We start from the raw sequence: 15,822 nt of genomic DNA on the forward strand, positions 1-15,822 counted from the left end.
AGGCAAATCAAGAAAATAGTGGTATAAGCATATAAAGATATGGAGGAAAATTATCAGTGAAACTAACTAGTTAAGTTGAGGGTGTTGACCTGAAGGGCTGGGAATGGGTGTGGAGAAGGGTGGGGTAGAAGACTGCTGGTTTTTATCATAAGCTTTACAGTACTATTTGACTTTTAAAACGATATATATGAATGTACTTGTGTGTGTATGTGCTTTTTCCTTTGACATTTTTTTGTGGTGCCCGGCTGGCTCAGTTGGTAGAGCATGAGACTCTTGAGCTAGCATTTGTGAGTTTGAGTCCCACACTGAGTGTGGAGATTACTTAAAAGCAAACTCTTTAAAAGAATAGTTTATTTTTTATGTTTATTTATTTATTTTTTGAGAGAGAGCAAGTTAGGGAGGGGCAGAGAGAGGGGAGAGAAATCCCAAGTAGACTCTGTGCTGTCAGTGCAGAGCCCAGTGTGGGGCTCAGACTCACAAACCATGAGATCATGACCTGAGCCAAAACCAAGAGTCAGACGCTTAACTGACTGAGCCACCCAGACACCCCCAAAATAGTTTTTTAAGTAGATTTACCTGTGGACATTGTTAAAAGTCTTATTTTGGGGCTTGATCCTATGAGATTCCAATCCAGTAAATCTTCAGTGTAACTCAGGAATCTGAGCTTTTAACTAGAACCTCAAGAAATTTGGATGCAGATGGTTCATGGGTGATACTTTGAGAAATATCACCCAGATCCCCTAAATTATATAGGATGTATTGTAAGAATGTGCAGTTTTTTTCTGGAAGAAGTCCATAATTTTCTGATTTTCTTTGACTTCTCAAACCCCCCAAAAAGTTTAAAAATTGCTATTCTATGTCTGCCTTCTTTCTTCCAAGAATAATTGAGATGCCATTAATTATTTAAGATCAAAAGATAGCTAATTATTGTTGTAGTGAATGGAACACTTCATAAAACTCATTACATAATCACATGTATTGAAATCACTGGCAAAATTCTTAGTCAATTGCTTAGTATATTACCAAGGTAAAAACCAGAGCATTACTACTGCAGTGTATTGAATATAAATCTAGTAGCTTAAAAAAGTTAATGTGTATCCATTGGCACCTACCAGTAGTGTTGACCAAGTCTATAGTTAAATTTATTCAGCTGAAAAAAAATGTTTATATATGGTCATTTAGTGTTATCTTTAACAGTAAAATAGTGCCACATAGTGCTAGAGTCCAACTAGAAAACTTAATGCAGGTATTTTGACAATCTCATAATTTTATTTAACAAATTTAGTAATTTTATGGTGAAAGCCAGCCTTTCTCAAACTTAAGCTTTCAGACAAGAGTTAATGAGATGTGATTTGGATTAAACTAGATAGCAAAATGTGATTTCAGATTAATTGCTAGAAGGAATTAAATTTTGTTTTATGTTTTTCTTTAAACTTTATACCTTAAGTTAGAGAAACGAATTTTTTAATTTTAGTGACTATAAAAGGTATGAAACATTTTATTTATTTTTTACATTTATTTATTTTTGAGAGAGAGAGACAGAGCATGAGCAGGGGAGGGGCAGAGAGAGAGGGAAACACAGAATCAGAAGCAGGCTCCAGGCTCCGAGCTGTCAGCACAGAGCTCGAATGGGGATTCCAACTCACAAACCATGAGATCATGACCTGAGCCAAAGTCAGACGCTTAACTGACTGAGCCACCTAGGTGCTCCAGGTATGAAATATTTTAAAAGATAAATCACATAGACCAGCACAAATCAGTAACTAACAAGTTAATATTAGTTGTATGAATAATAACATACAACATGGCTATTATTAGTTATTTAAGCTGATTATGCACCAATTTGCAGATCAAGTGCCCCTTTTTCATATATTAAGTCATCTCTGATATCCTTAAATGTGACACACCATTTCTTTTTTTTTTTAATGTTTATTTATTTTTGAGAGAGAGAGAGAGAGAGAGAAACAGAGTATGAGCAGGAGAAGGGCAGAGAGAGACACACAGAACCCAAAGCAGCCTCCAGGTTCTGAGCTGTCAGCACAGTGCCGAAGGTGAAGTCACGGGTCACGAGATCATGATCTGAACTGAAGCTGACGCTTAACCGACTGAGCCACCCAGGCGTCCTGACACACCATTTCTTAAAAATAATAGCAAGGTCAGGGGCACCTGGGTGGCTCAGTCCATTCAGGGCCTCACTCTTGATTTCAGCTCAGGTCATGATCTCATGATGGGTGAGATTGAGGCCCAAGTTGGGCTCCGCGTTGACGGTGCTGATCCTGCTTGGGATTCTCTCTTTCTCTCTCTCTCTCTGTGCCTCCCTCCACCCTCTAAATAAATAAATAAATAAATAAATAAATAAATAAATAAATAAATAAATAAATAAATAAATAAATAAAAATAATAGCAAGGCCATTCATACCACTTTCTGTGTCCCAGACTTTGTTCTATGCATTTTCCTCGCATTATCTCATTTAACTCTGGCAACCCATGAGGTGTGGGGAAATAGGTTCTACTTACATAAATGGGTTAGAAAAAAGCTTAGGGCAGAAAGCCACCACCACAGGGTGAAAACACCCGAGGTTAGCTAGCCAGATACTGTACTGTAATGGGATCACGAGTAACTTGTTATATCACCTGCAGGAAATCGCTTTCCATCTGAAGCCAATAATCTATTGTACTTTGATCACAAACTCCACTCCCCCCGTCCCCAGCCTTTGCTACTCACACACAAGTTAATGATTACTCTATGATTGTTTTCTTCACGTTCACCACGTGTGTGAGATCTTGTTTTCTTCACGTTCACCACGTGGGTAATATCTTGTGAGCTCAGTAAATATGGAGACAAAAACGCTGTTCGGGTCTCTTGTCTCCTCCCAGACTTAACCCTCTCTTGTATACAATTCTGCGTCCACTCTCTTGCTAGACAAGAGAGAACTCCAGACTTCTAGTCTGTGACAACAAGGGAAGTATTATTATTATTCCTATTTTACAGATAAGAAAACTGATACACAAAGCTATGTAGCTATACACAGCCAGTAAACAGCTGAGCTGTAAACGGAACTCATCAGTCTGGTATTGGAATCTGTCCTCTTAACTGCTCTGCTATACTCCCACAAGGCATATTATTGTAGAACAATCACATAAACAATTACATCAATATATAGTAACTTCTCATGTAGATTTTTAAAAGATGTATTTTAAAAGAAAAATATCACTATAAAATTTGTTTTCATTGTTTTCACAGAACAACTAGCAACTGACATCTTGTGGAAACCTCATGTTTCAGGGAACATATTTTCTGAAATGAAGGCCTAAAGAATGGTTTGAAATTTTCATTTCTGTTGTTCCTTTTTAGCTATGGGTCTTTCTTCTTCTAAATTTACTTGACTCCCCTCAGTTTCTTCTCTTTCAAGACTTAGTAAGAAGACACCTTCATGCAACCCTCTGGCTACCAAAATGCTTCCCATTCCTCCTTCCCACAATTAAATGCTTATTCTTTGAGCTACACTTCTTAATTATTTTCTAATCAAGGTGTAAGTGAGAGCTAAATATAACTCCATTTCATTTTTTGGGAAAAAAAGTTGCTAAACCATATTACATCAGTGTAAAAAAAAAAAACATATATCATATTAAATCTAAGTGTCCTAATAAAGTGACAGCTTTTCTTTAATAGCCAAAAATTTTGGGGTGCCTGAGTGGCTCAGTTGGTAAAGTGTCTGACCCTTGATTTTAGCTGAGGCAATGATCTCACAGTTTCAGGGGTTTGAGCCCTGCATCAGGCTCTGTGCAGGCAGCACAGAGCCTGCTTGGGATTCTCTCTCTCTCCCTCTCTCCCTGCCCCTCCCCCACTCACTCTGTCTCTCTCAAAATTAATAAATAAACTCAAAAAAAGTAGCCAGAAATTTTTCATCATGCTTTGATATCCCTGAACTAATATTTCTACACCAATTCTCCCACGTGATTTTATCTTAATGTATAACAACCTTTATACTTGAAAATCTTTGATTATTCAATTGTTATACTCCATAAAAAAATATGGGTTAATTAAGGCTCTAAATGTTAAAATACTCTATCAGTGTAATTATTAGTAGTACGAAATTTATCAATATAACATAAATTTGTCATTCTTAAACATAAAAAATTAAATTGTGTTGTAAATGCTTTTCTCGGTGACAAATGGAGCTGGATTCAATTTTATTCACTCCTCCGGACGAAGATTATTCATTGTAAGAATGAGACAGGTTCAACATTCATTTATGCTTTTTGTTTGTTTTTATAGTCATAAATGCTGAGAAACTTTATTAAATATAAATAAGAAGATGAGAATGCAAGAAAGTTTGCACAGCATTATAATTTTTTCCATCTAAGTTACATTTTAAAAATCACTGTGTTCTGGGGGCATCTGGGTGGCTTAGTCAGTTAAGCGTCCAACTCTTGATTTCAGCTCAGGTCATGATCTCTATTGCACGGTTCGTGGGATGGAGCCCCGTGTTAGACTCTGAGCTGATAGCCTGGAGCCCACTTGGGATTCTCTCTCTCTCCTCTCTCTCTGCCCTCCTCCACTCATGCTCCTTCCCTCTCTCTCTCTCTCTCTCTCAAAATAAATAAACCTAGAAAAAAATTACTGTGTTCTATCATCATAAATTAGACTGGTGTCCAGTAATGTGAAAAACTATTGGAAGTTAGCATTAAGTCTCAGTTGTTTTTTTTTTTTTTTTAATGTTTATTTGTTTATTTTGAGAGAGAGTATGTGAGCAGGGGAGGGGCAGAGAGAGAGAGTGAGAGAGAGAATCCCAAACAGGCCCCGGGCTATCAGCATGGAGCCCAACATGGGGCTCAGTCCCATGAACTATGAGCCCAAATCAAAAGTTGGACACTCAACTGACTGAGCCACCCAGGCTCCACCAAGTCTCAACTGTTTTTAATGGGCTTTCTATTCTCTTCTATTTGTTTTCCCCCTTTCCAGTTAATTATCATACTCTGTAATTATTAAAGATTTAGAGGATATTTTGATATCTGTCAAGGGCCAGTCCTTCAATCTCAAAATTATTTTGGCTAATATTTACCTTTCTCAAAGGTTTTTATGATCCAACTTGTCAAGTTTTAAAATCCTGGGTTAGTATATTTATTGAAGTGTACTGAATTTTAAACTAATTTGGGCATATTTGATATAGCTCCAATACTGTCTTCTCATTCAAGACCTTATCAAGTCTCTCTGTTTATGCAAGCCTTGTTTCATGTCCCACAGTAAAGTTTTCTAGTTTTCTTTTCATGAGTTTCACATTTCTTTCTGAATTTAAGATAACACATATATTTTGACCACTTTAAATGCATTTTTCTTTCTGTGTCCTTCCTCTCTTCTTTCTTTCCTTTTTCTTTTTCTCTTGCTATAATCTCTTACAAATAGATTGTAAATTCTCACAGGATTGGGAATGGACTGCCCTTATAACCTCCTAAGTGATTAAAGCTATGCTAGAATGGTTGCTAAGAAATACTTGTTGAATAAATAAATGAATGAAAGGCTTGATTCATAAACTAGAAATGCAACAGGAAGAATCTAGGGGATATTCCAGGAAAGGCCTCAAAAGAATTATAATTCCTTAAAATGGATGACAAATTATGGCTTGGTTATACCACAGAACAGACTTGACAGGCTGTTCTATAAATACACATATATGTAACTTAAAAAAAATGTTTATATTTTGAGAGAGAGAGAGAGTGAGACAGAGCGTGAGCAGGGGAGGGACAGAGAGAGAGGGAGGGAGACACAGAATCTGAAGCAGGCTCCAGGCTCTGAGCTGTCAGCACAGAGCTTGACACAGGTCTCGAACCCACGAACCATGAGATCAAGACCTGAGCTGAAGTCAGATGCTTAACTGAGCCACCCAAGCACCCCTATACACACACATACACATAGACACACACACTTTTTTGTTTTTAATTAAAGAGACAAAATGACCTGGATATTAAATTCTCCTCCTGTAGAGTCACTCAGAGATCCAGAGGAGGTAAATATTTCTGATTTCCTCAGACTTCGAGAAAAATGCTAAAGTTTTTCTACCTGTGAGTTTTCCTGAAATATTATTTTCATTGCATATCAAGGGTAATTTAAACTTTTCTTTTAAAAAGCGTTTCTGCTGCCTCACCATCAAAGATATAATTGGTCATTTAAGTAAGGAACATGTTACACCCACAGACTGAGCGGTATCAGAGGTGGAGAAGGGATTTTTGAGTGGAGCCCTTCTGTACATTTTGTCTATCACTTCAACCACTCACATTTAGTCTGTTTCCTGGAAGATTATCATCATTGCAGACTGCTCCCATCCTCCTGTGTCTACCTACCACCTTGTAGACACGGCCGTGGAGGTCAGTAGCCATTGCTGTGGGCTAGGAAAAGTGTGTGCAGCCTCTGTACTCTGTGGGTGGGACGGTGGGTGACGTATACGTTTGAGGCACTAGAGAGGTTGCACTGGCAGAGGAGAGACCCCCTCTGTTCTGGAGTTCGAAATTGAAAGTGGAAGATTTCTTAGGCAACAGGAATGTGACAGGAAGTTCCCCTGACCCGAGACTCCTGCCACAGCTTAATGAATAGAGCCTGGGAATGTGGAGAAAGAAGTGATCATTTTTGCGGCTTCACCTGCAGGCTTCCCTGTTGTCATGTGGCCTAAAGTGAGGCTGAGGAGCCACCAGAAAACATTAGAAGCTTTAATCCAGAGAAGCCTGAGGAGAACCCTGCTCTTCCTCAGGAGAGGGAAGTCCTTTAAAATGACAGCTGTTTTTCTTACTCTGTAGGACTTGAGACCCTTCCTTCCCCTGCCTTTCTGTGCAGTGGCAGGAGCAAAGAGGAGGTCTCAGAATTTCTAGAAAGGTCTCAGTCCTTCCTACCCCACAACATGCACAGCCTTACTAACATTATCTACCCTGAAACCATCAGGATTAATCACATTATCCCTTTACCCCTGTTTACATCATCACTGCGAGAAGCCAGTGGATTCCCAGGTCACCTCCTTTACTCCAATCCCCATACAGCTCTTAATCTCATTCTCCTCCCTTCTCCCACCCTCCCCTACTCTCAAAATGCATCCCCTGTGCTCACTATAATGCCTAATCTGTCAGCAGCAAAATTCCTACACATTCTCAGCCTGTCCTGTGAAGGTCCCCTTTCACTGTCCTGCTCCAGCTGAATTCCGAACCTCTCCAGGAGATGAACCCTTCCCTTGTAGCCCTCTCTAGTGGTGGTCCTTATCTCCATCACATCCTACATGCCCTTGGCCTAGAGACAGAGTGAGGGTGCTCCTTGCTTCCCCCAAATCTCCAGCTTTGAATCTCATGTCATTAGATATACCACCTACTGTCCCTTATTGTCACTTGCTCTTATTTCTCAGAGATTAGCAGTTGACTCGTGGTCACTTTCTCCAGTAGTACTCCTAACATAATTCTAAGTAATTTCAATATCCATTTGGTCAGCTTTCAAATATCCTGGCTTTAGTTCCTTAACCTCTTCTTCCTATAATTTTGCCTTTCACCCTTTACCAATCGCTCACTATGAAACCATATCATAGACATTATCTGTAACAGTACCTCCTTCCTACTCTCAACACCAAGTGTCCCTCTAGTACCACCACTACTCCCTCTAGGACCCTGACTCCAACAGCCCTGTCATTCTGCTGAGATCTACAGTCCCTTGACTCTACCACCATTCGCTTATGGGTTATGTCTCATTCTCCTTGGATCCTCTCATTCCTCATCACTTACCATTAAATGCCTCGGTCAGTAATTAGAATCACTCCCTTGCAGAGAGTTCTAATTATTTACTAAAATCCGTCCTCCTTTCTTCCAAAATGATAGGACTGTAGCTAAGCACAGAGCTGACCATACACACTGCATTTCCCAGGCTTCCTTGCATTTAACCACAGCCATGGAACTAAAATTTTGCTGATGGAATATGAGTCTAAGTAGCTTGTGGTACATGTAGGCTAGTTCCCTAAAACAAAAGCAATGCTTCCTCCTCGCACTTTCTTTGCCCCTCCTGATAACTGGTAGATGTGCCTGCTATCCAGTCTCTACTCTAAAGCTTCAGCCTGGATCTCTTCTAAGAAATACAAATTCATATAGCCAGCTCTTTGACATAACCATCACAAGCACCTTGTGAGGTGCCTCACAAGCACCTCAACTTGATCATGTCCATAATTTGATACCTGACCTCCTTCCAAATCTGCTTCTCTTTAGACTTCTCCATCTTATTTGATGGTAACTCCATCTTTCCAGTTGTTGAGGTCAAAAATCTTAGAATCATTCTAGACACTTTCTTTCTCTCCACTCCAAATAGAATCTGTCAGCAGAACCCACAGTCTGGTCATTTATCCCCACATATATTGTTGTCATCTTGGTTCAATCTATTGTCATCTCTTGTCTCTTACCATAGCCTCCCAGCTGATCTCTAACCCACTCCTTTGTTCTTATTATAACAGCTAAAATGATCTTTTTAAAAATGTAGGTCACATCAGGTCATTCCACTGCTCAGAATATCCCAGTGATTTCCCTATTTCCTTACAGTCAAAGGTGAAGTTAATAAAATGGCCTTTAAGACCTTACGTGTGCCGCTCTAACACTTCTCTGACATTTCTCCCAATATTCTACCTCCTTGCTTATTCTACTCAGGCCAGGGTGGTCCTCTTTCTGTTTCTATAACATACCTTCTCTCAACTCACCTTAGCATTTGGTATTTTGCCTGGGATGTTCCTCCCATGATATTAGCATGGCTCACTCCTTCACCTCCTTCAGGTTTTACCTTTTCAGTGAATCCTTTCCAAGCCACTCTCTTTAAAATTACATTTCTCTAGAAGTAAGATTGATGGGTCAAAGAGCATAAGGGGCACCTGGGTAGCTCAGTTGGTTAAGTGACCGACTCTTGATTTTGGCTCATAATCTCACAGTTTGTGAGATCAAGTCCACATCAGGCTCTGCGCGGACAGTGCAGAGCCTGCTTGGGATTCTCTCTCTCTCACTCTCTCTCTCTCTGTCCCTCCCCCACTCACTCTCTCTCAAAATAAATAAATAAACTTTAAAAAGAGCATAAGCATTTGTGTTTTGATATTAAAATATTACCGAATTACTTTCACCAGTTATATACGAATATACAAGTTTCCCGTAACCTGGTCAGTTGAGGCTTGAATTGAGCCTGAATTTTTGACAATCACAAAAGCAGTGTAGTTTTAATTTTTATTTCTTCTCTTATGAGGGAATTTAAATATCAATTTAAGAGCACTTTGTATTTCCATTTCTGGAAACTGGAAGCTCATATCATTTTTCCACTTTTCTAAGGATGTTGGTCTCATTTATTTGTAGAAGCTCTTTGTACATCATGGAAACGAATACCTAGTTTGTCATATCTGTTAGAATAAAAATTTCCCGGTTTGTCATTGGTCTTTGACTTCATTTATGGTGGGCAGAATTTTTAAAAATTGAAAGTCTAATTCATTAATATTTCCTTTCTTGGGCTCTGAGTGTAGTGGCATACCATAAAAGAACATACAATATCTCCCACCTGCGATAATCTTTTTAGTCATACTTTTATCCCCCCTAACATTTAAATCTTTTATCCATCTGGAATTCATTTTGATACAGGATGTGAGATATATTTCCAATTTTATTGTTTTTCCAGATAGCCACCTATTTTGTCCCGACACCATTTATTAAATGCTCCATTTTCTCCATTGGCATAAAATGCCACTCAGGAGATTCTTAGGCAAACTTTAATGGCTGTGAGCTTAGGTTGATGTAACAACGTGTTTTCTCTTTGTGAAACCTCTGCTGGCAGGCAGAGACCTCAAACTTGCCATGAAAGCTGCAAACAGGTCAAACCTGTAATATGCTGAAAGCCCACACCCAGTAAATGCATACATAATGTCTTCAAATTGGAGCTTGAAATGTTATGAGCACAGGATTCTCATATCGTTAGTTCCTCCATCCCACACACATTCTCTCCAATAATGTCAAAAGATGGCAGGAAATAGTCACATGATTTTTGGTTGTTTTTTTTAATATGTGAGGAAAACCAGAATATTTGCAAATCGCTTTGAACTATGGAGAAGAAAACTGTTATTGTAACCCTCATGTTAACCTTTTATACATCAAGCATGTTGTTGTAACATCAGCATTCTGGGGTTAATGAAGTTTTATTTTGATTAGTATAAATTTATCTCTCTGTGTTCAACTAGCTATGAAACCAGGTCACTGGGCATGGATTATGAGGGCCGAAATTTTGAGAAATGGAATGAAACTTTTCAGAATTGATGATGTCATATCAGACCATTAAAGCTGTTTCACCTGGTATCTATTATGATGTTTTTTGAACTAGAACACACATTTATTGTTCAGTGATAATCATATTGATAATGCTGACACAGATATACTGCAAAACACGGCCAAAACTTTTGAATTAAGTTCTTGAATCATCAAAAATAATTATGAGAAATATAATTTAAGTTTCAGGGCACCAGGGTGGCTCAGTCGGTTAAGCGTCCAACTTTGGTTCAAGTCATGATCTCATGGTTCATGAATTTGAGCCCTGCATCGGCCTCTCTGCCTGTGCTCGCTCTCTCTTTCTCTGTCTCTATCAAAAATAAATAAACATTAAAAAAAAATAAGAATATAAGTTTCAGGGCTATTTGGCTGTGTTCCTTAATGGAAATACTGTATGACATAATAGGGGTTTTGTTCAAAATGTAGACAGAGTGAATTTCTTGATCCTTCCACCTTTTACTTGAGTAATTTGAGCAAGTAATCTAACTTCTGTAAGCCTTAATTTCCTCATATATAAAATGGTGATGATAATAGTACTTACTGTTATAAGGATTAATAAGAAAATCCACTTAAACCATAAGTATGTCATTTCCTTCCTATCTGATTGGCGAAGATCAAAAAATTTAATCATATATTGGGTGGTGTGAATATGATGGAGACAGGTACTCTCATATACTGCTTGAGGGAGTATAAATAGATACAGCCACCTAAAAAACAGTTTGGCTGTTTGTGATCAAAATCACAAACGCAAGTACAAACCTTTGACCAGCAATTCCTCTAGCTGGAATTTATCAAGCAGAGGTACTATTTATTTATTTTTTAATTATTTTTTAAAATTTAAATCCAAGCTAGTTAACATATAGTGTAATAATGATTTCAGGAATAGAATTTAGTGATTCATCAGTTGCATATAACACCCAGTGCTCATTCCCAACAAGTGCCCTCCTTAATGTCCCTTGCCCATTTAGCCCATCCCCCACCCAACAGTCCTCCAGCAACCCTCAGTTTATTCTCTGTATTTATGAGTCTCTTATGGTTTATCTCCCTCTCTGTTTTCATATTATTTTTGCTTCCCTTCCTTTATGTTCATCTGTTCTGTATCTTAAATTCCACATATGGGTGAAGTCATATGATTTTTGTCTTTCTTTGACAGACTTATTTTGCTTAGCATAATACACTTTAGTTCCATCCATGTTGTTGCAAATGGCAAGATTTCATTCTTTTTGATCGCTGAGTATATTCCATTGTATTTATATATATGTGGTATAAGTATCCACATACATATATCCATTCATCAGTAGATGGACAAATTTGGACTCTTTCCATACTTTGGCTATTGTCGATAATGCTGTTATAAACATTAGGGTGCATATGCCCCTTCGAAACAGCACTCCTGTTCAAGCAGATGAACTTTTTTTTATTAAAAAAAATTTTTTTTAACGTTTATTTATTTCTGAGCATGAATGGGGGAGGGTCAGAGAGAGGGAGACAGAATCTGAAACAGGCTCCAGGCTCTGAGCTGTCAGCACAGAGGCCGTCGCAGGGCTCAAACTCACAGACCGCAAGATCATGACCTGAGCCGAAGTTGGACCCTTAACCGACTGAGCCACCCAGGTGCCCCAAGCAGATGAACTTTTAAATGAACAAATTATTAATCATATGCTGAAATTTATTGCAGTGTTGTTATAGTAAGAAGAGTGGAAACAATCTAAATTTCCATCTACAAAGGACTGTTTTGGACCCATGCAATCAAATACCATGCTGCGAAAATTTGAACAAGTAAATGGGGTGTCTGGGGGGCTAATCCTTTAAGTGTCTGACTTCAGTTCAGGTTAGGATCTCATAGTTCATGAGTTTGAGGCTGGAGTCAGGCTCGGTGCTGACAGCTCAGAGTCTGGAGCCTGCTTCAGTGTCTCCCTCTCTCTCTGCCCCTTTCCCACTCATGCTCTGTGTCTCTCTCTCTCCCAAAAATAAACATTAAAAAAAGAATAAGGACATATTTTTTAAGTTTATTCATTTATTATTTCTATGAGAGAGAGAGAGGAAGAGAGGGAGAGAGAGTTAGAGAGCGCAAGCACAAATGGGGGAAGGGCAGAGGGAGAGGGAGACACAGAATCTGAAGAAGGCTCCAGGCTCTGTGCTGTCAGCACAGAGCATGTTGTGGGGCTCGAACTCACAAACTGTGAACTGCGAGATCGTGACCTGAGCCAAAGTCCGTGGCTTAACCAACTGAGCCACCCAGGTGCCCCAAACAAGGAAATATTTTTATTATTTAATGGGATATTACCCAAATATATTATTGGTAATTAGAAGAAGCAATGTATATAAACAGGTGATGGAAAGTACATGACATATATATACATTTGCTCATATAATCACAGAAAAGCTCAAGAAAAACACTATGATCACAGAAAAGCTCAAGAAAAACACTCAGGAAATGGTAGCATTGATGTCCTCTACAGCTGGAATTTCCTGGTGGAAATTGTGTAAGAATTTCCTGAATGTCCCGGAAACTTTTCACTACATGTCTTTTTCATTCTTTGATTATATTCTGTGAATGTGTAACTTATTTTCTAAAAATAACTCAATATGGGGTCCTGCCTGGATCAGTTGGGAGAGCATGCAAATCTTGGTCTTGGGGTTGTAAGTTCAAGCCCCACACTGGGTGTAGTGATTACCTAAAAAAGAATTTTTAAATCCTTAACAAAAATTTAAAAAATAATAAAAATAAACCAATATAGGGATGCTTGGCTGGCTCAGTGGGTAGAGCAAGCAACTCTTGACTTCAGGGTTGTAAGTTTGAGCCCCATATTGGGTGTAGAGACTATTTAAAAACAAGATCTTTAAAAAAAAAATAAATCAATATGAAGTATATAGAAAACTCATCATGCAGTAAGCATGCAATACATATTAGCATTTATATATATAAAATTCCAACTTCATTGTAATTATTTTGCAGTGAAATAGGATATCCAGAAAATTTTAAAAATCGGCTGTTTAAAAAACTAAATACTACTACAAGTTTTATAATACATGAGGTAAGTTTGAACAAGAATATTGGTCTTACTATAAATTGTAAAGACATTTCTTTTAGCCCATGAAGTCTTATGATTTGGGTCTGTTATCATTTACATTTCTCATAAAGGTATTAAACTATTGGTAATTTTAAAAATCTACTTCTGCAATAAACATGGTTAGAAGGAAAAGTTTTCTGTATACAAATGCAAATGTCTCCTGTTAGTCATTGTGCAATTGGAGTTTTGGTAGATAAAGTGTCATTTAAAACATTACTAGACTGTTTTTAAGAGGATTTTTATTTTTTATTTTTTTAATGTTTATTTTTGAAAGACAGAGAGAGAGAGAACAAGCTTGAGCAGATGAGGGTCAGAGAGAGAGGGACATCCATAATCCGAAGCCGGCTCTAGGCTCTGAGCTGGCAGCACAGAGCCCAACGAGGGGCTCGAACCCACAAACTGTGAGATCATGACCTCAGCCAAAGTTGGCCACTTAACCAACTAAGCCACCCAGGCACCCCAGACATTACTAGAATTTGACGAAGAAATAAAATACCGAGCATACTTTAGAATCATTTCTTTATTTACAATTGAGTTTGCTTATAGTTCTGAGTTTTGAGTAAATTTGGATGAATTGAGAACAAATGGAGAATTCTTTTTCTATTTTACTTGTCTGTATTTAGACGATCAGGCTGCCCTAGCTTCTTTCTCAATAGAATGCACAGCTAGGTTTGTCATTCTTATCAGATATTCTACTATTAATATCTTGTTCTCCCACATACTTTGGTGATAATACATTCTCTGGTTTTTAGACATAGTTTCTTAAGCTATCTAACTATTTCTTAGACATAGTTTTTAAGCTATGCTATAGATATATCATATTAACACGTATCCCTCTAGACTCTAATCTCACAGTCTGGTATTTTCCAGAATGTAAGAAAGCTTAGATCATATGGCATCTTGCCTGTGAAATTGTTAGAGATCTCCAAAGTTGGATCTCCCAATTTTTTTCACAGTGTCTTAAATCCACCTCTACGTTATACATATACTATAACAATCTGTCTCTTGTAGCAAACAGTGAACTCCTGTAAAACAGTAACTCTATTTTTCATCCTCATACTAATGTCTGCTGAATAAAGACCATTTTTTCCAGTAGATGTTACACTACTAATGAAAGTATGTCAGCAAATGTTATCACTTTATTATATTTGAGTGCTTTATTAAATATAAAAGTAAATCAAATGATTAGAGTTCTTATCCAGCATGTCTCAAAAATCTGAATACAGAAGAATTATTTTCCTAGATAAAATTCCAATTTAATAGTGTAATAAATAATTGTGTTCTAAATGCCTCATTTTAAGCTTAAAAGATTCATTATTTTTTAAGTAACTGAGTACACAGCCTCCTTCCAACAGCTTGGTCCAATGATCATTTCTAGGGGAATATTCAAGAAGCAACTGAATCTGTTGGCTACAGATTCAGCAACAATTCACATCACTAATAATAAAACCAAAGTTGTTAGCTTTGGCAGATGTTCCCAAACATCTAGATAGAGTAATAGAGAAATGTTTTTTTCTGACCTAAGGGGCATGTTTTATGGCCTGCAATAGAAGCACGCACAACTCTGATAGTTTGGCCTGGAGGCACATTCTTTAGCCTCTCAGCCAGTTTCTTCCTCTGTGAAATGGGATTGAAACACCAGCCTCACTCACAGTTTTTTATAGCCAAGGTTGTCTGTTTTTCGATGATGCTTTGTAGTACAGATTTCTGGGGCTCTCAACAGAGTTCCAGAATCTAAATAGATCCACTGTTGCAAATTGAGAAAAGTCATAACCCCTTCTAAAACGTTCCTCTTTAACAAGGTGAGACATTCTTTCTGTGGGCAAAAATACAAACTCATTTCTTTGCTGCCCACTGGTCTGGTACCCAGGGCACTTAAATTACTCTTCAATCAACAGCACAGAAACTTTTCATTTCACATTGTCAGCAGTGATCTCAATGATGTAGCTACAATGCAGAGACTATTAAAAGCTTAGCTGATAACAAGTGAAAGGCAGCAGGAACTGCATAAGGAGCATTATAACCATGAAGTCCTATGACCTCACTAAATATATCCATCCTTCAAATTTGAGTTCTAGGAATCTGTACACCTGGATAGACAGCACTATTCTGGCCACCTGTAAAAATGACTTAACAACATGTTCATTTGTATTTTTGTTTGAGGGTCAATAAAAGAAAAGACCTGGGGGAGTAGTACATTCTGTGCTTTTGGTATTATCGGGAACACTATCCATCTTGTTATTTATGCTCTTCTTATAAATTAGGGGAGAACCTAGAAATGGCAGACCCATTAATAACTATTTCATTTAAGTTTGAAAGGTCCTGAATAGGAGGGGAGGCGGGTTTGAGAGACATCATTTGAAAGATAGGAGGGAGAATAGACAAATTATGACAATGAACATTACTGAGTACCTACTGTGTGCCAGATGCCTTTAAGTATTTC

Source organism: Panthera tigris, chromosome B1 (genome assembly GCF_018350195.1).
Source record: "Panthera tigris isolate Pti1 chromosome B1, P.tigris_Pti1_mat1.1, whole genome shotgun sequence".
NCBI lineage: Eukaryota > Metazoa > Chordata > Mammalia > Carnivora > Felidae > Panthera > Panthera tigris.